Raw genomic sequence first — 21829 nt, forward strand, 5'->3', positions numbered from 1 at the left:
TATGTTAACCCTGAATTGATAAAACACAACACATCCAGAGAAATGGGGTACCCTACATGCAATATTCTGTGAGAGAATTACTAAGTTCAGCAGCTGGTATTTTTATCAAAATAATATCATGAATAAAATTTCAAGTAAAAAGCACAGCTCTGATATATGTACATTTGATCTGAAAAACAACAACTTCCTATCTTTTGGAGGAGTTATCTGTATTAAAAAGGTATCGTTTTTGCATAGCTCGCTCACCATTCCAATAACCAGATGTTTCCTTTGGAAAACTTGATTAAAAATGTCATACATTTAATATTTAAAAATTGGGGACTTTCCTTTATTTTTACATAAACTCTTCTTTAAAAGGAGACTGATACAGTCTAAATATGGTGACAACTATCACTCCCTCTTAATACTCTATATGCATGATATGCAGTGATATGGTTATTTCATCAATTTTTATTTACCTCTTAACATCAAAACGATACCCTTTTAAACAGCTTTTAAGGTGGCACAGGATAGTTTTTTTATACAATTTACTGTAGCCAGGGGATGTGTGTCTTTGGAACTCTGTAAATACAATTTCCTCAGTAATTCACACTTTTTAAACCAATCACCAATTTCTGAAGAAAGTTACTTGTCATAACCTGTAAAATTTTCTACATACCAGTTTTTATGAGATTTTGACCCTTTCATATTTTGCTAATTTTTCAGCTTTATAGACCTTCCCCAGCTAATTCCTTGCAAAGGGTAGACCTTTCGTACTGCGTGCATGTTGCACCATCACATGTCCTAAACTTATGGGTGTAAAGTTCACAATGTCCCATCCACCTACTTTTCGTGTTATTTTACCTCCCGTCTGTAACTTGCAATTTCACTGTGTAAAGTCAACACAACAGTCATAGCCGCAGGTTTCGCATTTTACTTCTAATTCCCATGTACCTAACATATAAGGCCTACATATTGTATATTAATTTCAACAAGAGACATCCCTCTAACTAATGATAATCATTAAAAATCATTTCATGAATTTAAGCAACACTCATAATCCTTCAAGTACAGGAGCTCTCAAAAATATTGACTGGTACTTTATCAGAAACTGTCCCTTGCTACTTTTAACTTACACTAACATTCTCTGAAAAGTCATTTTGTCTTAGAAAATAAAAAGCTTATGCTATTCTGAGAAAGAGTATACCACATTTTGCCAATTCCATAGAGGTTTTAGAAAATTATGGCCATTTAAGTGAACCCACCATTTCCACTTTCAACTATTTAACACAGATTTATAGGGTTCTCCATAAGTAAAGCATCTATACCTAATCTTTTAGAGGTCAATTGTTGTTCAACCTCCTTAAATAAGAAACCTTATTCAATTCTATATACACCTACATGATATTATCATGACAAAAGCATCACATCACTTAGAAATGCCCTTATATGTATACCCTCCCCCTATCTTTTGATTTTCAGGAGAAGCATTAGTTTAAACACTTTAACCTAATATTATGAAACTTGAAGAAATTTCCTTGAGTCATTTCTCACACATATTTGAAAACAACCATCACTGATATTAATTGGTCTTTTTTTGGTAAATGGATGATCTGTAGCATTTTTATTCACAAAAAGACATGCCACCCTTAATGTGATTTCTTGTTTTCATAGAAAGTAAGCTTATATTTATCATATTTTGTGTATATTTCATTTATTCTGGTTTCTAGTCTCCTTTTAACTTTGCTGGTAAGACCTACAAGTGTGATAATTGCTTTTAATTAGGCCTAAAAAAAAAAAAGGGTTTCCGCTTTCCCGACCGACCCTAACTTAAATCCGCCGACCCAAATTTTTTTTTCGAGTTTTTTCGTAAATTTCCGTTTTTATCTGTTTTTTTGTTAAAATTTCGTTTTTATCCGATTTAAAAATTTATTGTGTCCTCTAAATTTAAGTCGTAAAAACGCTTATAGAACTTATTTAGATGTCATCAGTGTTGTGTAGATGTTTGTTATTTACAAATGGCACCATATGTCGTGCCAGTTGAGCTCGAGAAATGTTCCCACCAACCTGGGAAAAAGTTCATCACATCATTTAAACAATGACAACAAATACTTTGGTTTTTTTTATCTTACCCAGTTTAATAGATAAATGGTTGAATATGCACAATTGAACAGATTGAGAGGGAAAAAAAAAAGATTTAAAAAAAAAAAAAAGCCGACCAACCGACCCTAATTTTTTTCAGCCTGAAAGCGGAAACAAACCTATTTTTTTGTTAGGCCTTAAAATGAAATTCAAACACACCCCGGTAGCTGGGGACGCATGATTAATCCACAAAAAATGTTCAAATTCTACGTTTTTATACATTGTTGATGCATATTTACAATAATAGGGTAAAAATATGTTGATTCTTTTTCATTTACAGAGCAATTATCATAACAGATGTTATTTCAAAGTCAAATGAACATTAAGGATATGTAATGTTAAATGAGACAATTTGAAAGAGCGGGTGGCTTTTTAAATTCTGTAAATACATCAAAAATATCACTTTTGGTCAGTTTTGGACAGGAAGTATCTTCAAGTCAACTTCAACTCGTGATCATTACAGTGACTTCTAATCATTCACATTTTGCTTTATCAATGGATATTTATAAAAACCTCATACTTCATTGTTCATTCAAGAGTATGAAAATTTTTAAAGATTTCTCCCGTGAAAAGCCACTCAAAGCTTATCAGGTTTTATACATGGCTAAAAAATGTTATGTTTGAGGATTTTGCATTGCAACAGACCCGGATGATTATGTTGAGAAACTGTGCAAGCTATTCCGACGGACTTCCAAATGGAGAAAATTATAAATTTCTGCAAGATATTTTTCAAGGGAAAAATGATAATGATTGTGTAAATGAAAGTATCTTGAAAAATTTCCCTTTCATCTATTTCAATTGCAGTTCTTTCGCAGGTATGTCTATTTTTATTAAAAGTCGTCCTAACATGCTGCATAAATATTTTTGAACAAACTATAGTATTGTGACAGGATGGGAGAAATAATGACGGAACAGTCAAGGATTTGAACCTTGGCCCCCTAAATCTCCAGTCCGGTGCTCTACCAACTGAGTTATTTGGCACCGATATTTGATCCAGTCTGACAATCAAAGTATTCATAATTTATAAAAAGAAAGTTAATGTACTTTTTATTACTTTATACATAGATATTAAGAGGTCTGTGACTTGGCCATATTTAAAAACATCTTAGCACACTGTGTTAATTCTCTAGATTTCTCGTGCAATATCAGCAAGCCTATTTCCTAAATGTAAGATGCAGCATCCACACTTAAAATTATCGTATAAAGTATTCAATGTATCCGACTTTTTGTTAGACAGGTCCACCACAATCTCTTCATTAAGGCATTCAAAATAGCTTGATAAAGCTATATATATGCAATTTTTTCATTTATTTTAAATAATAAACGAAAAATCCCAATTAACTAACTACTCATATTTGCATCATTGACCATTAAAAAAGTAACCCTTATTAGAGAGTTTTAACATTGCAGCTTTTGAACAATTTTAGGCTTAAAATATATTCCATTGTTTTGGTAACTGTCCACGAATTACAGTCAACTCTTAACTAAACTGACTCATACCCAAACAGACTTGTAATCAAATTGTCGAGTAAAAAATGACATTAATTATAATGTTATGTCCGCCTTCAAAGAGTGTGAAGAATTTTTAAATTTGTGAATCTAATTAATCAGTATTTTAAAGAAAAGATTGTATGTAAACAGAATTTTCTATCAAATGTTGATATAAGAACCTCAATCTTTGGCTAACTTAAAGGTAGTGCTGAAACCACAGGTGCTTTTGGACTGGACCGTGCACTAGCTACCATCCCCGCCCCCCCCCCCCCTTTTTATTTTTTTTTTCTAATTTTTTTTTTATTTCTTTTATTAATTATTGTTAACAACCCCTTATATATGTATCCAGTTGAAAAATAAAAGAAATATCAAGACTCGGTAGCATTTTATAATCACACTCGTGTCCCCTATATATATAAAGAGAGGTGTGTATAAGAATTTACTTCTTCAGATGTGCTGAATTACAATGCCAATCAGTTGTCTTGTTTACCATAACTGACTTCCTTTATATTTCATTCAAGAAGTAACGTGTGGTCATGAATCAATTACCCCAAAAGGAGATACAATTTCGTTTACAGAACAGTTCAAAGTTGAAAACTATCACTGCACCAAACTTGGCAAAGTGCGAATTTTTATACATGCTTAAAATAAAAACATTTTAAGAAAAATGTATGACAAAATTGATAAATCAAGATACAGTTTGTTTTTTGTCCAAGCTATACATGTATAGTTAATCAAGAGATTGTGCTGGACCTGTTAAACAGCTGTTTTGTCATAGGAGTTTGGACTTGGCAGTTCTATTTATCACAGTATACAAACACATAAACGGTAACGTGTTAAATAAACTCAATCGTCGAGCGAAGTACATTTGCATACCGTCAATGGTATAACTACTGAACTACTGTACAAACTGTCAAAGATAACTTTGTTGACAATAATTCGGGCATAAATACTTACGATGCTCAATGCACTGATCAAATAATCGACTACACACACTTCAGATCAATGCTTATATTTCCTGTGCTGTTAAATATCTAATGATATATGTATCTTGATCAATGTCTTCAAATTTCAACAATGTCCCACAATATCTTGTATCTGCGCAGTTTCTTCTCAGACGACGCCAAGTGTATTCTATTTTAAGAATATGACATCAACTTTATTAGATAACTCTTACGAAAAATTTAATCCATCAAATTAAACCACTCGATACTATTTCGGTTCGTGTGTCCCGTGATTTTTTTCTTTTTGTAGTATTTTCAGATGTAATCTGCCTAGACACTGACAAATCAATTTAAAAAAAACTATTATTAATTTATACATATCATTATGAGCATATTTTCTTCTGTACTACTTCTCGAAATATTTTTCCTTTGAATTTTGAAATAAAGGGAAAACCTGAGGTTTCTCTGGTTATATGAGGGGTTTAAATTGCTAGAATATTTATTGCATTCATTTTGTGGATAGAGGAGCTCATGTCAATTTCATTGATATATGACACTTTAATACTGGTGGCACTTTTCATCAGATATGGAATGAAAATGCAATACTGTGGCCAACATTTTTACTTTCGGTTTTGTGCTTGAAAAGTAGGGTAGGTTCAGAACACGAAATGTCACTCGAAAAGAAGGTGATTGACCCCCATCAACTGGTGATTATTTGCATGGGTATACAGTGAGCTACCACTCCTATGGTAGTTTATGGCAGTTGCTCGGGACTGGAGCGTGGTGCTGGACCCGTGAAAATATGAAGAAAGGGCAATTTTTCAGAAGATTTTGGCACCGTCCCCGGCTATTCTATATAGTGCTATGTGTAAGTTGTACTTGTTTTATTCTGAAATGTTTAAAAATTCTTAAGAGTCGGGACCATGTGGTCCCTGCATGCAAACCAATTTTAGCAAATTTAAAAATCCACTGAAAAATTAAATCACATATATGAGCAGTTATCTGCCTCACATTTCCTCGATCAAAAAACTATCCCCTGCCACCTTTACAAGATATAAGTGATGGACGTTTTGATATTGTGACCCCTAAAAAACCCTTATTACGTAACACATGATAAAATCATTACATTGTTTGAATACATAAATGTAAGATAAACATTTTTGCTTCTATAATCTTTTTTACAAAATATCCCTCAGTAACGGGCCATAGATGAAGAACTTAAGAGCCCTCTGCTCTCCTAATTTTAGGGGCCATCCCTTTTTTCTTGATATCAAATGAAAGGTCATTTAATTCTAAACACACTTTGTTCAACGGGTGTTAAAAAAATCGTTACGCTGGCATGTTAAAGAGGTTCGATCCTCTGAGTTTGGGTAGCCATTTTGTGTCACCTCTAGTCTGGAAATTCTGTGTCATATATGAATTCTACTTGTAAATTCCTTTTTTACAATGCCAAATAAACTCTATTGAATAAAATAGTGAAGAAAAAATTCCATATTTAGACAGTGTAGTAAGGGACTATATTTTGTGGCGGAAGGTTTTTAAGAAGAAAATGAACATTTTTCATAACTCAGTTGTTTTAGAGTACCATAATTTTAGCTTTCTTATTTTCCGTGCAGACCAAATTTTCAGATAGTTTATGCATTGGGATATCTTCGTATTGTTTCAAAGAACATATTTCAACAATATTTCAATATTTCTATCGACATATATTGGCATGTTTAAGTGATATTTCATAAAAGTAAAGAAAAAATCAACTCCAATTTCCCCCTAAAATTAGCTTATTTCATGCCATATCTCAAAATTTACATCATAGACCCATACTTTTGGTTTTATTTTCTAAATATTTAAGTTTCTTTTGACAAGTCTGTCATAATTTTAGAAAAAGTTTGAGACTTTTAAATTATTTAATTGCATGTTGAATCGTTTATGAATAAAAATAGTATTTTTTCAGTGCAAAAAGGTCAAAATATCAATTAGGTGAAAAAATTAATAACTTTTTCATTATGATAATTTTAATTTTATTAATTCTAAATAATGTAAATTTGTATTTGATACCATGGTTCATTTCGATTAAAAATTTTAGAGGGAAAAGCGATTTATGTGCAATTTGCATTCTCAGTGCAGAAAGGTCATATTAAATACACCGTAGCACCGAAAGGAGCATATAGACCCCAAAATTTTGTTTTGAATTTTGGTTTAGATATGTGTGTAGATATTTAAAAAATACTTTAGAAAAAAACTTAGAGACTTTTGATCGCAGGATCCAACGTCCTTAAGGCTTCCCGATGCGATATGTAGAAAGTCACTTGTCTACGATATGACGTCATAATTAACTTTGACGTCACGATCTGCATTCCTGTCGATAGTTCTCAGGGAATGTATCTTAACGTTAAAAGTGAATTATATCAAACCAGTATAATACCGCATGTTTCCTTTATATAGATGCTGCAGTTAATTCTAGACGTACAGAAATCATTCATATTAAAAACCAGTATCAAATAATCGACAGTTTTAAAGCTTCGTTTTAAGTAAAAGACTATTTATAAACTAGTGGTTTGGAGACTCTCCCTGCTACGTGTAAACAACTGAATGAAGAAATTTTAATGCATGTAAAACCAGCTTGGCGCAGGTGAAAGATCAACACAATTTTAGAATATTTTACGTAAAATTGGTAGAGAATATAAGTACCAATGTGAATCGTGCTGCGGAAACCTACGGATTTACCCCAATGTTTTGTAAATCGCTTTTGATTAGTAAAAATGTGCATTATTTTGATGATTTTGTGGAATGTTTCAACAATATCTTCTATAAACGAAATATCTATTTCTTTCCCAAGCAAGAACTTCAAAGTTTATGACTTAACAAAGGATTTTTCTTAAAAATATGTATGATTTAGTGTCATTAATCACCTGCGCCGATGCGTTTTAACTAGATCATTTGCAATATTAGGATTTGCCTGTCACGTGATTACGAAGTACATATGACGTCACAAAAATGCATCAAATATAATGTTTAACATCGATGTCAATAAATGTAACAAAGATTTAAAGAAATACTCCCGGTAAAATTATTTTTGTCATGAATCAAATAATATCGTTTTCCAGCCGTATTTTAGCATCGGGACGCCTTAACAATGCTGCGTATTGTTTTTGAGATACATGGGAAAGAACGTTTTAGGGGCCGATCCCTTATATCCTTATAGGGGCCGTTTAAGGAAATTTTGAATACTGCATATTGTTTAGTACATCATTTTGAGCATCTTTTCTTCTATACTGCATTTCAAAATATTTTTCCTTTCTGAGATATGAGTGATCAAAATTTGGAACTTTTGGCCCCTAAAAACCCCTAATTACGTAACACATGATAAAATCATTACGTTGCTTGGATACATAACTATAAGATTAACATATTTGCTTCTATAACCTTTCACTAAATATCCCTCAGTAAAGGCATACAGATGAAAGACTTTAGAGCCCTTTGGCCCCGAAATTTTAAGGGCCAGCCCCGTTTTGTTGATATCAAATTAAAGGTCATATAAATTTCAACACATTTTGTTCAACACGTGTTAACAGATTCGTTACCATTCTTGAGATATATGGGAAAGAACGTTTTAGGGGCCGATCCCTTAACTCCTTATAGGGGCTATTTAACGAAATTTTGAAAATTGCATATTATTTAGTACATCATTTTGACTATCTTTACTTCTATACTGCATGTCAAAATATTTTTCCTTTCTGAAATATAAGTGATCAAAATTCTGGACTTTTGGCCCCTAAAAAACCCTAATTACGTAACACACGATAAAATCATTACATTGCTTGGATACATAACTGTAAGATAAACATATTTGCTTCTATAACTGTTCACAAAATATCCCTCAGTAAAGGGCTACAGATGAAAGACTTTAAAGCCCTTTTGTCCCTTAATTTGAGGGGCCAGCCCCTTTTTCTTGATATCAAATGAAAAGTCTTGTAAATATGAACTTTTTTTGCATTACATGTGTTATCAAAATATTTTTCAGAAAAGAGATAAACTAAGAAAACCATTAAAAATATCGACGTTTTTTTAGTCTCAATTTTCGGGACCAGGCGAGCTATAACGCCTTTTGAGCAAGACAAATATGAATGCCAAATAGCACATCTACAATCTCTTGTCTACAATCCCTGAAAGTTTGAACTCAATATCTTTTACCGTTTAGGAGGAGATCCCTGGACAAGCCGACCCTCTGAAAATCGTTAAAACGTCATTTTCCCAAGTACGGAAATGACGTCATCAAAATAAAAAAATGTATATTAATTCCGGTTAATATCTATTAGATCTGAAAGTTTCACGAAAATCGGCTGAGCCATTTCCGAGAAATCGCCTGCACAAATTTTGTAAGAAAAAAAATAATAATAGGGAAAAAGAAACCGAACGAAAACAATAAGGTCTTCCGTTGGAAAACGGAAGACCTTAATAAAGAAAAAGAAACCGTAGAATAACAAGAGGGTCTTCCGTTGGAAACGGAAGACCCTAAAAAGAAACCGAAGAATAACAAGAGGGTCTTCCGTTGGAAACGGAAGACTCTAAAAAGAAACCGAAGAAATACAAGAGGGTCTTCCGTTGAAAACGGAAGACCCTAATAATAGAAAGAAACAATAGAATAACAAGAGGGTCTTCCGTTGGAAACGGAAGACCCTAAAAAGTGAAAAAGAAACATTACAATAATAGAAGGGTCTTCCGCTGAAGACGGAAGACCCTAATAAAAAACATCAAGAAAACAAAAGGTCTTTCACCTGAAAGGTGGAAAGACCTAAAAACATAAAGAAAACAAAAGGTCTTTCACCTGAAAGGTGGAAAGACCTAAAAACATAAAGAAAACAAAAGGTCTTTCACCTGAAAGGTAGAAAGACCTAAAAAACATAATACAAAAGGTCTTTCACCTGAAAGGTGGAAAGACCTAAAAACAGAAGAAGTACAAAAGGTCTTTCACCTGAAAGGCGGAAAGACCAAATAAGTTGCTTTTGTTCACAATATTTAATTGCTTGCCGGAATGTTTGTACATCATGATTTTTACTTTAGAAGGTAAAAAAGGAAAGATTACGTACCATTAACTTTGTTCCATGTTCACATTGAAAAATACTGTTGTTTAAGTTGATCAATCGTTGCTTCAAAAAATGATCAGTATCAAACGACTGACAAACATACGCATACGAAGTACAAACAGATTTTGATAAGAAAAAAACTGCACAATTGTGTATTGGTGACTTTATCATTGTGCTCTAGAAATAAATACAGGTAACTGTTCATTTTTAACAAACGTGAATAGCCATGGTAGTAGAAATGCACAAATATACAAACGCAGCAGCGCAAGCTATGCAGCATATAGTATTTTGTCTGTTAAGCATTCTGATGAATGTCCCTGAAGAAAACATCAATACGCATTCTACTAATGTGGTCCCAAATATGGGGTATCACCTGAAAAAACGGTACTCACTGCTTCCAATTCAATGGGACGTACCTCTCTTTTGAACACTGACAATGGGGTATTTAAAAAGGTTGATATAAGTCCTCATATGCAATATTTTTTTAAAGTGAGCGTAGAAATTGAAGTTCAGACATAATTGTCCATATTAATTTCATAAATTCTGAAAAATCATTCAAAATGAGTTTCCAAAAGACAATTCAAAATGGTATATATTTTCAATACGCTTTGTATACACTGAAACTTGTAGTAGCCCACAATGCCTTGCAACTCATTCACCTGATTGGTTTGTCGATAAAAGTAAACAGATGGCTAATTTAGTATGCAAATTTATGCTGACGTCACAAAATATAGTGGTCTCGACCTGTTAAAAAGAAACACACTCTAATCTCTTTCTTATGGACAAATATCGGAAGTTCTTACTTCACACAAAGATTGCTTCTGACCTAAGGATGTGTCATGACCTTGACCAAAGGTCATTTGGGCAAGGGCAAGGTCACTGGGAGAAAAGTGAAAATTGATTAGAGTAATGTTTGTGAACAAAAGGATGCAAATGTCCTCATGCATTAATGGTTAACTTGAAATAAAATGGAATTAAAAGAATAGAAATTGGTTTGTGTACTCATATTAGCATTAACAGTTTTAAAAAAATAGAGCAGTTGTTATTTATAGAAAATAGACGGTGAAATAGATTCATTCAATATTTTCTATAATAGAAAAAATACATGAGTTATAATTTTTTCTTAGCAGGGGGTAACAATTGTAAGCTTGCTCACAGTATTTCTAGTTTTGTATTAACCAAAGATGTCCAATCCAAGGTATCTGCCAGTAATGCTTGATGAATCATCCTATAATGAGTATTCATCAACCCGCGTTCTTGGTTACCCCGGTCTGGAAAGTTCTATCCATCAAAACTAAAATTACGCATTCAAGAAATGAATTGTCTTATTTTATTTTTTTCAGCATTTGTCAAATCTTAATTTCTCTGTATACTGTAGATTCCTTATTTTACGCGAGTACTTAATTCCGCGATTCAACGGTTTTCCATCAAATCGCGAGAACATAAAATCGCGAATGCCGAAATGTTATCATAGTTTCATGTAGTTTACATATGTCTGAAAATTAAAAGCGATATTTGAAAATTCGCGTGACGTGCTTCTCGCGATTTTACGCGGATATTTATTCCTCGCGTTTAATTAGGAATTTACAGTACTCTAAAAAGATCCCAGTAAAAATATATGCACTCTTTGCATAGTCATTCAATATCATTTCATTGTAAGCATATATTTTGATGCAAACTCTCACTGACCTCTATCTGCCAAAGCGTGTCCACCACTTTACTCTCAGTTTTAGTTCACCTAAGCTGAAAGCTCAAGTGAGCTATTCTGATCACAGTTTGTCTGTGGTCCTTTTGTCTGTCCATCTTTCTGTAAACTTTTCATATTTTCAACATCTTCTCTAGAACCACTGGACCTATTTCAACCAAACTTGACACAAAGCATCCTTAGGCAAAGGGGATTCAAAGTTGTGAAAATTAAGGACCACACTCTTTTACAAGGATAGATAATAAGGACTTATTGAGCATTTTCAAGAATTTTTAAAAAATCTTCTCAAGAACCATAAGGCCAGGAAAGCTGAAACTTGTGTGGAAGCATCCTTAGATAGTGTAGATTCAAAGTTGTGAAAATCGTGACCCCTGTGGGTAGGATGGAGCCACAATGGTGGGGGGGGGGGGTCGAATTTATACATGAAAATATGTAGAGTAAATCTTTAAAATTCTTCTTCTCAGAAACTGTTAGGCCAGGAAAGCTGAAACTTATGTGGAAGCATCCTCAGGAAGTGTAGATTAAAAGTTGTGAAAACAACCATAACCCCCCCCCCCCTCCCATTGTTAGGGTGGGGCAAAATGGGAGTTTGGTGGAATTTCACATAGAAATATATAGAGTAAATCTTTAAAAATCTTCTTCTCAGAAACTGTTAGGCCAGGAAAGCTGAAACTTATGTGGAAGCATCCTCAGGAAGTGTAGATTAAAAGTTGTGAAATCAACCATAACCAACCAACCAACCAACCAACCCCCAACCCCCCCCCCCCCCCCCCCCCCCCCCCCCCCCGATGTTAGGGTGGGGCAAAATGGGAGGTTGGTGGAATTTTTTTACATAGAAATATATAGAGTAAATCTTTAAAAATCTTCTTCTCAAGAACCATTTGGCCAGGAAAGCTGAACCTTATGTGAAAGCTTTCTCAGGTTGTGTAGATTCAAAGTTGTAAAAATCATTACCCTTGGGGGTAGGGTGGAGCCACAATCAGGGGTTTTCCTACGGTTTTTAAACTGGGGCAAGGGTTGGTATAATTGGTAAAATTGACGCGTAAACTGTTCAAATTGGGAAAATTACAAAAAAATACTACTTTCATTTGAGGACCAACCTCTGGCAAAATTTTATACTTTATTACCCCCCCCCCCCCCCCCCCCCCCCCCGAAATTAGTGAGAAGTTTGTAAGACATAATTTATTATTACAATGTAACAATGACATATAAAGATTTTAAACCTAATCTTTAAATAATAAGAGATACTAAAATAAAATTGAACACTTACATTCAAAGATGAAAGAAAATACTTTTTTTCCTAATTTTCTAAAAGTTGATTTAATTTAATTCATGCATTTCTACCTTTTATAGATGAAATGTTTCTTAATTATGTAAGCGAATTGACAAACATGGAAAAGAATAATTTTTTGCAAAATGGCAATGATATTTGCATTTTGAGGTATTTAAGTCCTAACCCTTTGACCCAATTACAACCATTATAACTACATAGAAGTCACCGGGTTCACAGGTGTGTGACTGTCAGTCAATATATTGGGTCTCAATAGCTCAGTGGTTAAAGGTCATATGAAACGATATCCTGACCATAGTGAGTTATATACGGGAATGAGTTCATATGTGCCTATTTAATAAGACTGAAATTGTTTTTTGAATATTTTATGCAAAATGTGAGCGCCACAGTCGATCAAAATCACTTAATCGGGAAAAGGAACATTGACTTACGCGGCTTACCTCCCTTGCTTATGACGTCAGTAAGACCCAATGGCCTTATAAAGCTATGTTGTGAATACAAATATCCATTTTGCAGCATATTAAAAGAAAAAAAATACTATTTTAAATAAAAACTTGTATAATTATACAATAATCAACTACGGCAGTATTTTTTCTCTCAAAATTTGAAATCGTGTGCATTTATATTTAATAGCATGTACATATTCAGTTTAGAGAAGTCGCGGAGAATGAATGATTTTCTTCATAGATCTTCATGCAAGTACAATATCATTTTAATATATGCATGACCTATATATGTTTTATTTCATTCTTTTTAATGAAATTGTCAAATTAAAAAATAACTGATCGTTTTTCCCATTTGCACGTTCATGCAATTTATTAAGATTTTTTTTAAGCAACTTATATAGGCCTCGTGGCGCCTCATTCGCTTCACGATTATACTGTTTGTTTCGATTTCAAATTCACAATTATGTTACCATTTAATTATTTTTAGTCTATCAATTAAATGTTTTGATTTTGAAACATGTACTTGTATTTGCCTCGGTGTTTTGATTTTACAACGTGTATGTGCGGTGTTTTGATTTTACAACGTGTATGTGCGGTGTTTACTCACAGATCCCTTCTATCTCACTTTCTTCCGCAATTTTTTCTTTCGTTCTTTTATTATTATTGATGCTTGTTCTTAATAAAATCTGTTCATTATCTTCACATTCGTTTACAACTATTTTTATCAAACAACCGATTTATTTTACCGATACATTTCGAAATCTTTCGCGATCTAATTTTAAAAAATATTTTTAGAAATATTTTGCAGTATTTCACAGCAGCTTTTAAATACAAACTATGTACACAATGCCTCAAACATTTTCATTGGCATGCCTTATACCTTTTTTATGTGACAAAATAAATCAAATGAATCAATTCCCTTTAAATGTAGCTCAATCATTATATGTATCGAAGAAGAAAATGATGTTTCTATTTCAAAATCATCAGGATAATTCATTAATTGGCTCTTAATGTTTGGAGCATTTCTTCTGTTAAATTTTCAATGCAGTACGGGATCTTCATTATGATTTTACTCTGGTGAGAAGCTGATCAATATTAGATTTATTCATTAACGAAACTAAGTCATCTGTACTACGAAATCAAATGATCTCATTTGAAAAGAAAGACACTCTCATATATGCAAAAATTACTAAAATCAAAACGATAAACTACCGTAAAATTACACTAGTTTTGATGCATTGTTTACATCGGTGGGTCTGTGTGACGTCATAAATCCACAAAATCAAGAACGATAAGCGGGGAAGAATTTTTTCAGGTGCTGAGTTTTCAGTGTTATTTCTCAGTAATGCAAAGGCAAAAAAATCTTACATCACTAAGTAAATTCGCGTTGATAGTACGTAACCAAGCCCGAGTTAAATTCATAATACAACATTGTTTTATTGTACCATACTTGACTCATAACATCATATATTTCTTTCCCAACAACCAATGATTAAAAAAAAATTATCGCTGTATTTTGATGAACGATGTTTTCTCCTTTAGCGGATCATTTTCTCCATTACCGAATCACGTGATATACAGCTGATTAGTTTTTGTTAGGGACAGTGTCGAAATATTTTTTTTAAGTTTTAATATGCTTTAAAGCATGAATAAGCAAAATGGAAATGCTAATATTTTTTTTCATTTTGAGTTAAGTGTTCATTCTATCGAAACCGACAATTCATGAAAAAATAACAATGAATTCAAAGGTAAAAAAAATGACTGCATGATTTGCAAACTTTGATCCACCAATTTATTAAAAATCAATTAGTTTTTAGTCATTGTAAGTCATCAATATTGTCAATTTTATGAGATACGTGTATATGAACATCTTTTTATGAAATTACAAAGAAATATACAATGGCATGTAAATGGATCAAGAAAAAAACCGAAATACAACATGTATGAGGGTTTGCCAAAAATTGCATAGACAAGTGACGTTATTCAGTTCATAGAACTCACAGAATGATGAAGTTTGTGTCGCAACGGGTTTAAGTTATTTGCATTGAAATTATGTGTCAACATTGATTGTATCAGATTGGGTTTTTATAACATATACTACATCATAAATTTTTAATGCGGCGCAACGACACTTAAAAAAATAAAACTTGAAGAATATCGTGAGGAAAATAACTCACGAATAAAAAATTAAAAAAAAAAAAGAAGAAAAAAATGAATTTACATTTCTGCATTTTTTTTTATTTATTCAAAAAAAATAGCCATTCCGAATTTTTTAAAGATTTTTTAGCACGTATGTTAGAAAGGTTGAAATTTGAATATATACACACGGTAACTAATTATAAAAAAAGGTTTTAAAAGATCTAGAAGCATATCCAAGGGTGATTTTAAAGTAAACAAATTAAAATACACAAAATTGCCTAGAAATGTGTTTAGTGATTGTATAATTAAGCAACCAAAAAAAAAAACAAACAAAAACAGGACCCAGTATTGACATCCAGCAATAAAAAAAGAAGACCCCCACTGATAGAAATGGAAGAACAAATACCAGGAAGACAGACGTTTTGAATCGGGGATCATTTGTACTATGAAATATTTTAAATCAAATCTAGAAATGTATAGTGAATGACTGAATGTGCAAACTGGATGGGTGTTCAAGGAAAATAAATATTTTCCATGACCTGTACATGTATGGAATCAGCGATCGTTTGTACTTATGAAAATTTTTTAAAACAAAAATAAAAAAGTATAGTGAATCTGCAAACTGGATCCATGTTCAAGGAAATTAATTTTTTTATGAAATAAACTACTAAATGACATCGAATACGAATAACTTTAATTTGAAAGGCATGGGTTTTTAAATCAATAAATATCCGTATTAATTGATACAGGGAATTGGGGAAACCAAACTATGGTTGAAATCATAATCGAATGGAAAAATGTTTGACCCTTTTAGTGCTTGTAGACAGATAATTTTATTAAACATCTATACCAAATATGCTTACATACAATGAGCCGTTCACATGCATCAGAGCTCAACCGAAAAGTGAAAGTAGTCAGCTGCACGCATGCTTTTTGTCTGCGTCTTCAAAAAGCTTGTTCATGTTTGTTTAGAAATTACGACATAAAACAAGATAAAATTTAATAATTTCATGATAAATTAATTCTACATGACAGGATATGCTAAGTTAAGTATTGAACCTTTAATAGAAAAATACAGAATTGTTTATCTGAAAGTGATTCGGTAATGGAGACGATTCGTTAATGGCAACCTCACTGTATATAAGGTCAATGATCAAAATTTCGAGATATTTTATCTTGAATCGGTTTTATGTATTTTAAAGATTTTTCCAATCGCGTGCCAGCCAGTGATATAAATTTAAAGACGAGTAAATACAACCATAAAATATGTAAAATGATATGAAAAAATATATAAAAACTTTTTTATATTTATTTCTTTCTTTTAAAAAAGTTTTTAAGGTAGTCCTATACTCGGCACTAAATGGGCTCAATCATTAAAAGCTTAGCTTTAAATGATAAATATACATTCTAGCAATACATATACACAAGAAAATATGTATGTTTACATGCTAGTTTGTTTGTTATCACCTCTCAGACGGGTGTACCCCCTTGCGAAAATTATTGACAATTATGAAATTTGCCAGACGTCCGTTTTTCCTAAAAATAATTACCCATTTTGGGTAAATTAGAACTGAACATACAAAATAGAGTATAAACATTTATTTAATCCATATCTCATCAATAATTTTGTGAAAATTTTTGTAAGTAAGTACGCTTTATGGACCTGATGTATCAAAATAGAATACACAAAATGCAATGCTAGTATCGCGTTTGGTAATTTTTTTACTATTTTATGGACTCAAACTTAAATTCATGGTGTTTATTCTATAGATTGACATCTTAGAAAAAAGATTTGGTAAAATAAATTATATGTTGACGGACTACTTTTCACGCTATAAGCTCTAAACCAAGTAGACCCTGACGAAAAAATCCGTAAAAATCACATTTTGCTACAGTTTTCTACCTAGATCTGTCAACAATGTTAGATATTATTTAAACATTAATTAATTGACGATTGATTAAATTCGAAATAGCTTCTGTCTCTAAATTCAAACCGGTTTTAGTAAAAGAAAAAGAAAAATTCGGGGGGGGGGGGGGGGGGGGGGGGGGTCAAAACAAAGAAGATATAGGCATACCTGAGATCCTGGTTAATCAGAAACTTCGTTTTTCATTTTACTTTAACAGAATCGAGTTTCTCAACATTAATCATTTCTATCTCTCATAGAATACATATATTACCGTTCTAGTTGCTTATAATTGCCATTGTTTACAACAGCGATGTAGTGCAAAATCAATACCGGGTATCAAAAACGCTTTGTAAAAGTCGAACCAATATTGTAAAATCCGTATTATGACGTAGTGCGATACTCGGACTACTTTAAGAGAAAATAAGAAAATGAAATAATTAGTCCGAATTTCCTCTGTTTCAATTTTAATCTACCTTTGTCAAAGCATATCTTCCTCAAATAAACAAATCATGGATATCAATATCAATATTTGTTAATAACGTTGTTATTTTGTTTTTTTAAAACAACTTTGGACTTCAGATATTGAACTTTGTAAAAATATTTTTTTAAATCTCAAACCCTGAGTAAACGTAATCCTTAAAGCGCTGGCATGGTACACCAGAGGCCCTGGGTTGAGACCTGACTTTTCACCACTTGTGACATTTGGTGCCCAATGTACAAATCCCACGGTCGCTCCCTATGATCATGTTTCATGACATTTCCTTAACTCGTAGAGTTAACGTTCTACTCGTAAATTCGAGGACGAATTTCTACCAAAGCACAGACACCTGAATTTTTATCAATCAGTCGCTTAATAAGTCTTATATCAAAAAATTCTACCCCTACTATATATAAAAACACAAGGTGTGCAACGCCATTTTGACCTCTTCGTCGATTCAGGCTTCAATTTGCCACATAAATCAGATATGCCTACCGGTTTGCGTGTAACATTGAGTTCAAATGTGAATCTGAATAATTGCATGCATCAAGATTTAGCATTGATTTTATTAAAGAATGAAAGAAATTGTGATTTTAACTTGAATGTTATTTATTTTGATTTTTTTATATAAAAATTTATGTGTATTTCTACTCATATTTGAGTTAAGAAGACATTTTATAAATAAAAATATCACTTTAGGTTTTTAGTGCGATCATTTCAAGCGAGTTAAAGTGAAAGTAGAGAAGCAGAAAGTTTATACAGCAAGGGAAAATACTTTTTTGAAGCAGTGCCCTGCTATCTAATATTAGTTTGCATTGTAAGGGAGTTGTATTGATGCCCGGTAGGATTAAATTGTGTATATAAGTCTGCCGTGCAATGTTGTACATTTGCACATTTAAACATGTAAAGGCCTGCCATGCTGCATAGTATTTAATCCATAAAACCTATCTTTGTTTGTAATAATCAAAATTGGATGAAATTATCTGTAATCATTTTTAGTAGATATCTATTCATATATTGAAACAATAGAATATTTTGTTTTGGGTAGGGTTGATATTGAATGTTTGAAAAAAAGGGGGGGGGGGGTGGTCTTTAGGTTATACAAATGTGTTGTGCATGAAGATGTATAGTTGTTTGTTGTCTGTCTCTCCTCTCTCTCTCTCTTTCTCTCTGAGTTTTAAACATATGGCTGCTTGAAATTGCAAATGTTGGGGATAGTGTGTTTGATACATGTATAATTAAATTCAAAACATTTTAGTTTAGATCACCATGTAAATTGAAATGGAACTTCATCAAAGACCCACAACAGTGAGACACACTTGACGTAAGTAAAATTTATTTTCTTAACAATGATGTTTAATTACACTTGTCCAAGTTTAAAAGAAGGAACCTGCAAAAACTATATACCCAGTCTTTGACATGCAGATGATTTAGAATATCAAATATAGGGAAACTTTACATTGATTATACATATTTCACACTTCACAGACTTACTGGGTAATTTTTCTTCTTCTAGATTTTAAACTCTAGTTAATTAGGCCTATAAAAAAAATTGTGTGTTTAGGGTAACACTGATGAAAAATTAGGTTAGGTAGGTAGGGATTTTTTTAAATTTTATCATATTTTAAATATATTAAAAATAGATTTTTTAATACATGTAGAAATAATATAAAATTCACAATCGGATAAAAACAGACATCTAAAAATGAAGGATCGGGGCATTTTTGTAGGTTAGGTCGGGTTACCCTAAACAAACAACTTTTTTTTAGGCCTTGTAGACTCTTTTCCATTGGATATGTTTTTCTATAACTTTAGTTGAATTTGTTATCATGGTTACCATATACAAGAGTAAAAAAAAACATATAAGGAAGTTTCTTTTCCTTATGACATATCTTTAATGGGTTAAATCATTTTCCTTATGACATATCTTTAATGGGTTAAATCATGGTGCATTTCTTCTGAAATTAGGCAAATTCACAATTGGATAAAAACAGACATCTAAAAATGGTAGGATCGGGGCATTTTTGTAGGTTAGGTCGGGTTACCCTAAACACACAACTTTTTCTTTTAGGCCTTACACAAGTAAAAACAACTCATCACTATGACGTCATTATGGTGTCATAGGATCCATTGATAGATAGGGAAATTCCTATACTTTTCTATTTTACCTTTTTCATAGGGTATTTGAAAACAATTCTTTTTTTGTGCTATTAAAATTTGGAATCCTGATTCTATATAGTGTCTAGAGTGAATATATAAGCTTAGATTGTAAATAACCACAGTGACTGTTTTATATTGGGTAAATCCCTGTAACTATTTTTAGAATCAGTAGGACAACAAAGTACTGCCATTTATTGGGACATTTTAAATCAGAATGCTTGACACATGTCAGAAAAGAGGATTTGCAATTTTCAAAGCAAGTGTCAAAATTGAATTATCATTTGAAATTGAAATTGTTTGATGTCCACTCTTTCCAAAACTGAAATTCCCTACTTTTACTTTCATTTTCAGAGTTTTTCAACACAGACACATTTATCCGGAAAATGAATCTGGCTTCACACCACAAAGTTTTAACATGACAGAGACAATTTGATGAGCTTTCATTCAAAAGGTTCCTCGTTGCTGAATGAAAATTAGGGCTGGAGCTATGTACCCGAATGTTAACATTACCGCCTATCGAAAATGCATGAGTGGACTATAACCATATATATATATATATATATATATATATATATATATATATATATATATATATATATATTTGTCTTATCTTAAAATTGTTTACGTATACAATGAACATGTGATATGCATGTAAAATTTACCTGGAAATGAATCAATATGTATTTATATAAAAGATAAACCATATCTCAAACAAATTAAAAAATGTTGATCTGTTAAATAGTTTTATTTCGAGAAGACTGTTTTCTGACTGGAATCTGAACTTTATATAATTTGATTTATTTTTCAATTTTATAAAGCTTAAAATCTTGTTTTCACAGAAAATGAAGGTTTTCTTAAAGTGAATTAAATTGTAGATTAATGTATAGATTTTACATTGGTTAATTAAAATACAGGCACGTAGCATCAGGGGGGGGGGGGGGCAGGGGGGGGGCCTACGATGACCATGATTGAACATTTAGTGGTCAAATTCCAGAGTTATATTTTATTTCTAAATAAAGCAACATAACTGTCAGAAGGAATATTGTGATGCAGTCTCCAAGATTGATAACTGTCAGAAAGAATATTGTGATGCAGTCTCCAAGTCCTGAGTCGTCCACATGGGTATGATGCATCGCTCACGCATAATAAATTCATGGCCTAAAGGTTACAAAGGTTAAATAGCATTACATGACTAACTTGCAGGGCCTTCATTGCGGTCACGGGATGCCAAATATGACAATCTGCTGATAACTTGTATGTATATTTTCAGTTTAGAATATATAAAGCAAATAATGGCTTTATAGCGGCGATACACAATATTTCATACAAATAGACATCAGTAAGAAAATATAAATAAAAGCAGTAAATTCTTATTTTTGGATGGGGTCGGTCCTATATGACACACCAAGAAGTGCAGGCAAATTATCATACCGCGCTAACGCGCGGTATTCAATTTGTCTGCACCGCTTGGTGTGTCTAAGCACCCCTGCAAATGTGTTCGGAATGTTTTCTTTATCGTTGCTAAGTATGTAATAAATCCAGAGGTGCTCGAATGAAAGTTCACGAGTCAGAGTTCCCCGAGATTTGTTCAGTTCGGATAATATTCTTAAAATACGTAAATACTTGTCGTTTTTCATATCACATCCTACTTTGATTTATGTTAAAACATGAAATTCCTTTAAGGCCGTATGTCTTATCCCACCATCTAGCGGTTATTAGTTATAGTTATCGTTCGTGTTCAACCACGTGTAGATTGGTTGAAAATATAAACATTGGGTTGCTTAATAAAATCATAGCCATGTTTGATGCTTGTTGTGTGCAATACTATGTTTTTTTTAAAGTAATGGGTAAAAACTTAGTATATCGAGCCATTTTTAAGGAACATTCTGCATAAAATAGTATAGTCTGTTTAAATATCGATGATATTACTAGGTTAGGCGCGGATCGAAAACTAATCCTTAAGGGGATCTCTACAAGCATGTTAATTGTTGCTACAGCAGACAAAAACTGTTTTTTTATTGTCACATTTATTTCTAGACCACGTTTTATCCACCAATTAATGA

At 32.4% G+C, this 21829-nt stretch overlaps 1 long non-coding RNA gene across 1 annotated transcript in view; it reads left to right on the top strand.

Moving 5' to 3' along the window:
• Positions 1-20625, top strand: part of LOC128180755 (uncharacterized) — a 72149-nt gene extending 51524 nt beyond the window's left edge. Inside the window, exons 2-3 of the long non-coding RNA XR_008243249.1 lie at positions 18865-18930; positions 20118-20625. This is a non-coding gene — a long non-coding RNA (uncharacterized LOC128180755). The remainder of the gene's footprint in view (positions 1-18864; positions 18931-20117) is intronic.
• Positions 20626-21829: the final 1204 nt, after the last annotated feature.

Source organism: Crassostrea angulata, chromosome 4, assembly GCF_025612915.1.
Source record: "Crassostrea angulata isolate pt1a10 chromosome 4, ASM2561291v2, whole genome shotgun sequence".
Classification (NCBI taxonomy): Eukaryota; Metazoa; Mollusca; class Bivalvia; order Ostreida; family Ostreidae; genus Magallana; species Magallana angulata.